The sequence below is a fragment of the Octopus bimaculoides genome, chromosome 11, assembly GCF_046866305.1.
Source record: "Octopus bimaculoides isolate indiv1 chromosome 11, ASM4686630v1, whole genome shotgun sequence".
NCBI lineage: Eukaryota > Metazoa > Mollusca > Cephalopoda > Octopoda > Octopodidae > Octopus > Octopus bimaculoides.
The window spans coordinates 44769001-44778952 of NC_142938.1; the positions used below are offsets into that span (position 1 = coordinate 44769001).

General features: G+C 33.7%; 1 protein-coding gene across 22 annotated transcripts in view; it reads right to left on the reverse strand.

Moving 5' to 3' along the window:
* Positions 1-9952, reverse strand: part of LOC106881190 (uncharacterized) — a 185571-nt gene that overhangs the window by 167735 nt on the left and 7884 nt on the right. The window lies entirely within an intron of this gene.

A 9952-nucleotide genomic window follows, 5' to 3' on the forward strand; every position in this document is an offset into this window, starting at 1 on the left:
TTTTTAAAAATATTTTTAAGAGGTCATGGGCCAACAGGTTTTTGGGGGATCTGACAATACTAAAGCTAAACCCTTTATGGACTGGAAACCTAAGGTAATCCCATAAACTGGCCTTCCCCATTTTTAATATATATATATATATATAAAGAGCCAGCCATCACCTGCAAATAAATATTGTTAGGTAATGCATTTTGCATTCACTAACTGTTTTAAGTGCCTATGCAACCATGAAAGGACATAGATACCCTCTCATCTCTCTCTCGCTTTTTGACCCAGTGGCACATCCAGCATGACAACTGGAGAGAGAGAAAGAATTGTACCAGCATCCAGCTGGTACTCATTTTCAACTCAGTAAACAGGAACATTGTGAAATGAAGTGCCGGGACAAAGAAGCAACATACTACCCATTCCAAGAATTGAATCCATGACATCATGATTGTGAGCCATACAGCTTAACCGCTGCATCACATGCCTTCATACATACATGTGTCTATTTCATCATCTTCATCACTTAACATCTGTTTTCCATGCTGACATGGGTTAGATGGTTTGACAGGAGTTGGCAAGCCAGAAGACTATGCCAGGTTCCATTGTCTGTTTTGGCATGGTTTCTACAGCTGGATACTCTTCCTAATGCCAACCACTTTACAGAGTGTACTGGATGGTTTTTACATGACATCAGCATCGGTGGGGGTCATCAAGTAATTTGCAAGACAAAAGCCACTCAACAGGGAAGGGGAGTAGTATTGTGGTGGGTAGTTTTGTACTAGTTGGAAGGTTAAATGTAATAGAGGGATAGACTATAGGTAATTTGTTATAGAGGAGATACATGGTTACTCTAGATGGAAAGGAAGGAAGAGATGAGAAAGGAGAGAGCCAGGGTTATAGAGAAAGAAAGAGATATAGAGAGAGACAGTTGATGGTAGACATATGTATAGGTTAATTTTTTTATTACACAAATTAAAAAAAGAACATCCTTATTCTTTTTGCATCTTACAAAAATGTTTCTAACTTTTCTAGTCATAAAACAACAGATTTTGTTGAAATAAAGCCTACATGTTGAAGTACTAAATTCCAAAGCAGATGGTGGCTAATAAAATGAGATGGCTACAGTTGATACATTGACTGAACACATTTTAATCAGAGCATAAGTCTCCAAAATAAGTACATGCAGAAAACTTGCTGTTAATCTCATTCAAGATAATACAGTTAAATAATAACTCCTTGAGATAAAGGTGAGAGATTAAGTTGGCTCTAGTGAGATTTGAACTCAGAATGTAGAGACATGTAATTGCATACTGAAAGATATTTAATTCAATGCTCTACCTACCCTGTCCGTCTCTCCACCAACCTAATTTGGAATCTAAAATAAATCTTTAACTTTGAATAATTACAGCAGAAAACCAAATGGCATGAATACTTTAAATGTTATTAAAACATCACCAATCACTATTGGTTTGAATAATAATGATTTCTAATATTAATACAATATCAGGGTTGTGGGAAGGAACAGTTAATCAATTCCAATACTTGAGTGGTTTTCATTTTATTAATCCTGAAGAGATGAAAGGAAAAGTCAATTCCAGCAGAATTTGAATTCAGAACATAACAGTACATGACTAAATATCACAAGGCATTTTGCTTGATGCTCTACTTATTTTGCCACTCACCTCCTTATAATAATTGTTTTTAATATAGACACAAGGTTAAAAATTAATAAAAGAGCTTAGTCGATTAAATCAGCCACTTTACTTACATCTATTTCATTTCATTAACCCCAGAAGAATGAAAGGCAATGTTGAGGTAAAGAGCTGTATAAAAAAGATAATTAATCTAAATGTGTATATTTGGTTTAAAATGGAATGTGCAAGTGTGTGAATATATAAGAAAAAGAGAGAGTGAGTTTAACAGAAGCTGTAGAAAGTTTATTCAGTAAGAAATATTGTATGTTTAGAATTAATGAAATTTAAAACCACTGTTAAAAAACAGCACAAAGAAAAATAGATGACCAGACATTTAAAGAGTTGAAACAGTCTTTTACTAATCTTAAGAACTCACCAGGAATTGTCTACGAATGTAATTACATAGTAACCCTGACACAGTGACATATTAGAGAGAGACTCCAATTAAATGTTAATCAAAGAAAGAAGCCATGATTACAAGCCAAATTTCACAGTCTGTCATACATTCATTCTTAAAAGATTAAGTCTTCATTCCCATTCCCACGTTAATCCAACACCCAACAATCTTTTAGATTGTATTACGTATAGTGAACCCATTACCTTTTAAACTGGATAAGTTCACCTTTTAAACTGGATGATAAGTTCACTGACATGAGCTAAGTTGTTAAATCAACAGAGGATTGGGGCAGCTTTATGCTGAAGTCTGTGCTTCCTAACAAAATTTTCAAAATAATTTCAGTGGCCTAGTAGATAAGGTATTACTTGACTGAGAAGTTGTATTCTTGTTATTGACATTGTACTCTTCAAGAAATGAGACAATAAACTATCTTTTAATCGAAATGTAAAATAGATAAAAAGATAGTGACTGAGCTGGAGTACGAAATTATCTGAAAACATGTGTTGATTTTGTGGTTTACAGTGTGAATATCAAATCCATCTTCACAAGTAAATGAGTGAGTGAATGAGTTAGACTTGCAAAATAATCTGTTGCGAGCAAACAAATCAAATTAACACGAACACAATGTTAATTATTGACTGAGCTAGAGATACCTGTGGTTACTTGACAAGCAAATTCGATAAAAAGGAATTTAGTGTAAATATAGGGCCAAGCTCCCAGTGAAGAAAAATTCATTGCATTCATTTCTCTGATAAACTGACCAGTTATGTAAGTTATTCCATTAGCAATGGTTACAAGTATTGTTGCTGTTTGTTGAATAACTTTGATCAACACTACTTGAATAGACTAAAGGCATAGACAAGGCTGAATGAGTGCATAAGAGTAAACCAAAAGTTCAGATAAGCCATGATTTAGTCTGATCAGGGACTATACACTCCCTACCACATATGCAAAAGAGGCAGTTAGGACAGATACCTTCTGCTTAACCTCCTCCAATTTGTTCATACATGATTGAAAGATCTGACTGTTACAGTCAACAGAGGTGGAATACAAGATTATCTTAATTCTTGAGACTTGTTAAGAGGTAGATAGGAAAGTAGCAATAAATTGTATTATAACAGCTTCATTAGTATACACAAAAGTTTTATTTACAAAGAACATTCGCAAAAGAAACACGCACTAATAAGACAATCTAAATATTTTAACAGTACAAACCTCGGCAGACTATTTTACAGAAACCTTTCATTATGGAGTTGTCATTAAACAGGTCTTTTTTCAGTAAGATTCAAAATCAAGTACACTGATCAGTTTATTTTGAGGTTTGGTTGTGGACAGACCTCAAGCAAAGATAACCAAAGACCCCATTCCCAAGCCAGGTAATAAAGGCAACCTGCCAAGGATGACGTACAATCTGAATAAGCCCAATAGTATTTAAAAAGTACAACTCTAATCAAATGGAAGCAACAGGAACTCTACCAAAAGATGCAGAGTGGGTACCCTAGTTCTGAATTAAAACTGATAGCACTAATAGTTAGTGAAAGTTTAGAAGAAGCATCCAGCTGCAAAAATAAGAAGGAACAAATGGAAATAAAGAGAATACTTTAGTGTTGTTGTGGACATTATATACTACCAGTGACATGAAAAATTGCACCTAGTACATTCTGTGAAGTGATTGGTGATAGGAAAGGTATCCAGTCATGAAATCTTGCCAAAATTAACATAACAGTATTGGCTGGTTTTTCTCTATTACTGTGTGTGCCAGAAAATGAGGGTCTGCCATGAATGACAATATGCAGGGAGACTCAAACAATGCATGAAACATTGTAAAAAGATATACAATAATGATGGGTTTAGAGTGTCCTTCCACTTTCTCTTCAATTAAAGTCATGTGTGTTAGTAATTTCTTTCATGGTCTCAAGAATCTGTTTCAATACACTTATGAAATATTTAAGCTATTACAGCACTTGACCATCAGGCCAAAGGCTTTACTTCACACTATGTGTACATGACTTACTGAGAACCAGGAACTACACTGATTTCTTTGTGTTTAAAACGGGAATCCCGATCTGAAACATTTTTAATAGTTCTTGCACATTAAAATTTACTAAACTTTCTAAACTATAGCATCATAAAGAGGTGGTTGAAAAAATATCACAATATCTTCTTTATATGTACTAATATTGATAGTTACCCTATGTGAAAGGCCTCTCCGAAAAGATACAACAGATATGCAGCCCATATGACATCAGGACAGTATTCAAAAGTAATACAACACTTCACAAATATCTCCTTTGAATAAAACCACCAATAGAAGAGAATATGACCAAGAACTGCGTGTACTCCATCCCATGCAGCTGTGGTAGATTATACATAGGCGAAACATGCCACCCACTCAAAATAAGGGCAGAGGAACTTTGCAAAGCTGTGACACAGGGAGGTATTGATAAATTGGGTATAGCTGATCATGTATGGAAAAATGGAGACTACCTCCCTCTGTGGGATGAAGTTAAAATAATAGAGAGAGAACACCACTGGAAAATACGGAAACTAAAAGAAGCAGTACATATGCTAGGACACAACATCCTCCTAAGCAGACCAAGTGCAGATATGAACAGCATATGGGAGCCAGTATTAAGGAAGGATAGAAGAATATTAGATTTATAAGCCCTAAAATTCACTCCATAATTGCCCACAGGCATATGGCATAATGGTTAAGAGCACAGGCTACTAACCCCAAGATTCCGAGTTCGATTCCAGGCAGTGACCTGAATAATAATAATAATAATATTAATAATAATATCGAAAAATACCTTAGGAATGAGAACCCAGGTTTGAAATTTCCCCAAGACACCTGATGAAGGCTGGAGGGTATATCAGCCGAAACGTGTTAACAACAAACAAGATGAGGACAAATATCTGTCAATGTAAATAATGTAAATTCAGATTCCTGTTTTACTTTCACTAGATTTTGCTAAACTTACTTGTCTCTAGCAAACCAAAAATCTTTTGACTTTCTCACTCATGTTTCATCACTACACAACATTCCACTTGATATATGCATTTTGCAGATGGGAATAGAGACCATAGCCATTACAAATATACTCTACCCAGTACATACATTCGCAGTCACATTCCCTATGAGAAATAGCAGTCATATCCCTCAAGTCTATCATTTTTAGAAAGAGCATACTGAATAAGACAACCCTAGATGCACAATACCTAAAAATAAAATAGAATAGTCATGATAAGGAATGTCTTTGATCATTTGTCTACTGGATTGAATTTGACTTACGCTAAACAACAAATAACTCTAGGACATGAAAGTGAATAATATAGCTATTGTTGTATATACACTAGGAGTAACACAAAAATTGCTGTTGACTGACTGTACCAAGAGATATTACCATACACAAACCAACTGGGAAGTCTACATGGTCATGCAACTTGCTAAAAACAGCAGCTGAACCTTCTTGAAATTACACCCTACCATCTCAAAAAGGAAGAATACATTGGATAAAGTGGTCGTATGCACACTGTCTGAAAAAATACAAAAAAAAATGTTGGAATGCTTTTTGATCAGAGCTGACCTAACTGAAAGCAATGCTATAATTAAATCTATCTTCCGTAAAAAAAAAAATCAACCCTACTTTAGCAATATAAACCTATACATTACAACAAAACTAGAAAAACAAACTCACAACCAGTGACTGATGTAGTATATAAGCTTAAAAGATAACCTTTTCAAAAATCAGAACCTGTATCAGGTATTGTCCAAACAAAAGACAAAATTGAACTGGAAATAGTTATTGGTCCCGGATCATCTCATCTGTTTAAATCTTACTGCACTCCTAGACTATCATTTGTTTGACAGATGAAGTATAACATGTTAGTACATATGTGATTTGCATGTAAGATTTCATACAAATATAGAAGTGAATAAGACCAAGAAATGATTTAGTGTTAGTGTATTTGAGACGAAGCCAGTAATAACACTTTCATATCATATGATTGTAACAACTGACAAAATAGTTCTTTTATGATAAATATATGTTTGATTTCAGTATGAATGCCAGTTAAAACTCTACAAGGTACATTAACCATACTTGAGTTATTTTGTTTGACAAAAAAGAAGAAAAAACAACAAAAACCTAATACCTACGGTTTATTTAGCGTTGTGAATGGGATATTGTCAAAAATAATAATAGGAGTATATGTAACTATGTCCACAATTGTATATAAACAGATGTGCACAAGTCCATATGCACATGTTTTCTTGCACTCATGAACATGTGTGCACATGTGTATGTACAACTGCACATGTTGCAATGTAATGGACAGTTGTGTTTAAGTGCAGCTTGCTATCAAATATCTGTAGTGGTGGAGAGACAAACCAGCTCCAGTTTGATTTACAAGCATAGTCTGGAACTATATCACTGATAAGGATGTTTGTGGCTCAGCCTCCATGTATTCAAATTACTTCTGTCCCTTGTGATTAGCATGTTTCAAATCACTGAAGGGTAAAAAATTAAATATCTATGAATGAGATTTCACAGAACCTATGTAGCTGGTAGAATGAACACATGCACATCCATGTGCAAACACACTTACACACAAATACCATAAATATATCAATAGCTTTCATTTCTCAAAATTTTAAAAAGCTGTAACAAGTTATGAACAGCTTAATCACCAGGATTTCTTTTTACTGAGAATAAAGACAACTGTAGCAGAGAATGGTTAGAGTAGCCAAACTAATCCAGTGTTTTGTTGGTGCTTATTTTATAATCCCCCAAGATGAATAAAAAGACTACCCCCAGCATAATGTGAATTGGGAAAAGTTAGATAAAATACTATTATGCATTAGTCTAACACTGTGCAATTTTAATCAACTTCAGCTTAATCATAGTAGTAGTAAGTTCTGAAATAGGTGGGTTGTCATAGATTTCATTAGTTAGGTCAAGATGACTGACATTTATGTTTATCCAAGGAATGTTAAAATGTAACTAAAGAGATTTAAAACAATAATCATAACTGCTTATAAGATAAAGATTTCTTTCTACACTGAAAGTCCTTATTTCTGGAAGAGGGAAGTGTACACTTAGACAAATTGAATCCAGTATTTTATGGGTCCTTGTTTTATTAAATCTCCTCCACATGTACACATAAAATAGATCTAAACATGTAACTATAATATATAATCTGACTGTCTACTTCTTATATCAACTCCTCTTCCACAGAAGCAAAAGTAGTAGGTCAAATAGTAAATATTACCTCCAGATATAATAATCAAATATAATAAGCTTCTCCATATTTCTCATGAGAGATGACTCAACAATAAAGAGGGAAACTCATTCTAGGACAGTCCAGACAATCAGACAATGGTGATAAAATTTTTGGTCAGGAGCCTACAAGCCATAAGACAATGGGTCCCCTGTTGCTTGATCAGGTGAATAACTTATTGCTGTATATGTGACTGAGTAATTCACAGACACATGTACCCATAACATAATTCTCAAACAGTATTAGCATGACATAGATTGTAGTCTTTTTGAATTCCCACTTGGGGGACTTTTATGCAGCTTCTATCTACACAATTTCATTCACAAGGTAGGAGTCAAGCCAAGGTTATGACAATAACATTTGCTCAAGATGCCACACAATGGGATCAAACCCAAGACCTCCTGGTTATGAAGCAAACTTCTTAACCATTTAGCCATATTGCAGCTACAAGCCATTTATCACCATTAAATATGAAGCAAAAAGAAATCTATCAACTAACAGATGTTTGAAGACAACCTTTGCCATATAGTAAAAAAGAGAAAATTTTTTTTAATAATTATTTGTAACTAAAATATAAAAAAAAAAAGACATAAAAACAAATCCTTTTAGAAAGCACTGATAATTTTAAAGATTAGACTAAAGGGACTACATGAAAGACGTCCAATGGAGACAGCAAAGTTTATAAACACAGCTAACATAATATATAGAGTAATGATGCAGCCTGCTGTAAGTTAAGCAATTATGCAGCACCTGATAACCATAGTTCATACTTAGGGTACACCAGCTTGTAATTAGATTTAATGCTAAATCACAGCACCCTATCTTTTGGGGGAAAGGAACCAGAATGTTGCTATGATTATGCCTTTCCCCAAGAGCATTAGTGTGTTACAATAAATTGAAAGGTCTTTCATCCAGAAATTGAGAGTATACCAGAGAGTCACCCTACCACAAGCTTACCTCTAGATATAATAATAATTATTATTAATTAATATTACTATCATTAATAAGATTATAATTTTTCAGATGATTAACATTATATGTAGAGATATAAAAATCTTTCATCATCTCTAAAGATGATGTTAATAATCTGAAAAATTACAATTTCTTAGAGAGACAAAGCTTCAAATGTGGGAGATGGATACAATTGATTAAACTGATCCAAGCACTAAACTAGAACTTTATTTTGTCAGGCTGAAAAGATGAAGAGCAAAGTTGGTTTCATTAGTTGATAATTTATTGATTATCATTGTTTTTTTTATTTCTGCTACAAGAAACAAAATATTCAAATACAATAACAAAGAGTGTGGGTGTACATATATGTTGCTTGTGTATGTGTATACATGCATACATATATACACAAATTATGCAACTAGGAGGATTTGACAGGTTTGGATGAACTCCTACCTCAGGGCTATATATGTATGTATGTATGTATATGTATGTATGTGTGTATATGTGTATATATATATATATATATATATATATATATATATATATAATAAATATCTTTACGCTAATGCAAATTAAATGACTACTGTTGGATCCATTTTAATAAATGTGAATATTCAGACCCCACTTGGTTGAAATCCTGGTGACACCATGACACACATTATGAAATACAAGATGTTGTCAAAATACAGGGCCCTTTTTTTTCTCTAGAAAGAAAATTGACATTTATCTGAAGACCAGCATAATACACCAAACGATTTTAAAAAAAACATGTTCAGATCTCTATTGCAGTGTCAACAATTATATATTTTGATTAGAGAATATTACTTTGTATCTAGAGGGTGCATGATTAATTGATTAATCAATGGTATCTTGAAGAAATGATTTTCATCTCTAGGAGATAAGCTGAGTTTCATCAACTGAAGTAGTTTTGCATAAGGCATCTTCTGTCTTGCTTTCACATTCTAAACTGGCACCATTGAACAGCAGTATCTAATATATTAAAGCTTGTAAATAATAAAAAGAATGGAATTGCTGTTTACTGGCTTCCTTCTCGTGTATCTTTATTTCAAGAAAAGAAAAATTCAAGAAACAGTCCCTAACCAATATTTCGTAAAAGCAGACGACAAGAAAGTGGTAGCAGACGACAAGAAAGTGGTAGCAGACGACAAGAAAGTGGTAGCAGACGACAGTATTTGACGTCTGACTCCGTTGTCATCGTCTGCAAGCAACAGTGTAAGAAAACGTCTCACAAAATAAAAGATTGCTTCCAGTAGCAAGCTGGAACCGGCATTATCCAAATATTGTTGCATTTAGCACGAAAACATGAAAATAAGAAAGTAAAATAATAATTCGAATGTGTTAGACGAGAAAAGCAAAAGAAACACAAAATATGTCTATAAGACACAAAGAGTCGGAGACTTGAATGAAGAAATGAACGAATATTTGCAGTTCACTTTGTAAATAAATAGAAGAATCAATAATAAAGATATGAATGAACACAGAAATTGTTGTTTAATGTTTTGATATCAAAACATTGAAAAAAGCTGTGACCAGTATGATTTTGCCGTCGTGGAGTCCAGGGTAATAAATGAAAAAGACATCTGTCGGGAATGTTTACTCTACTTTGTTTTTAACGTTTCTT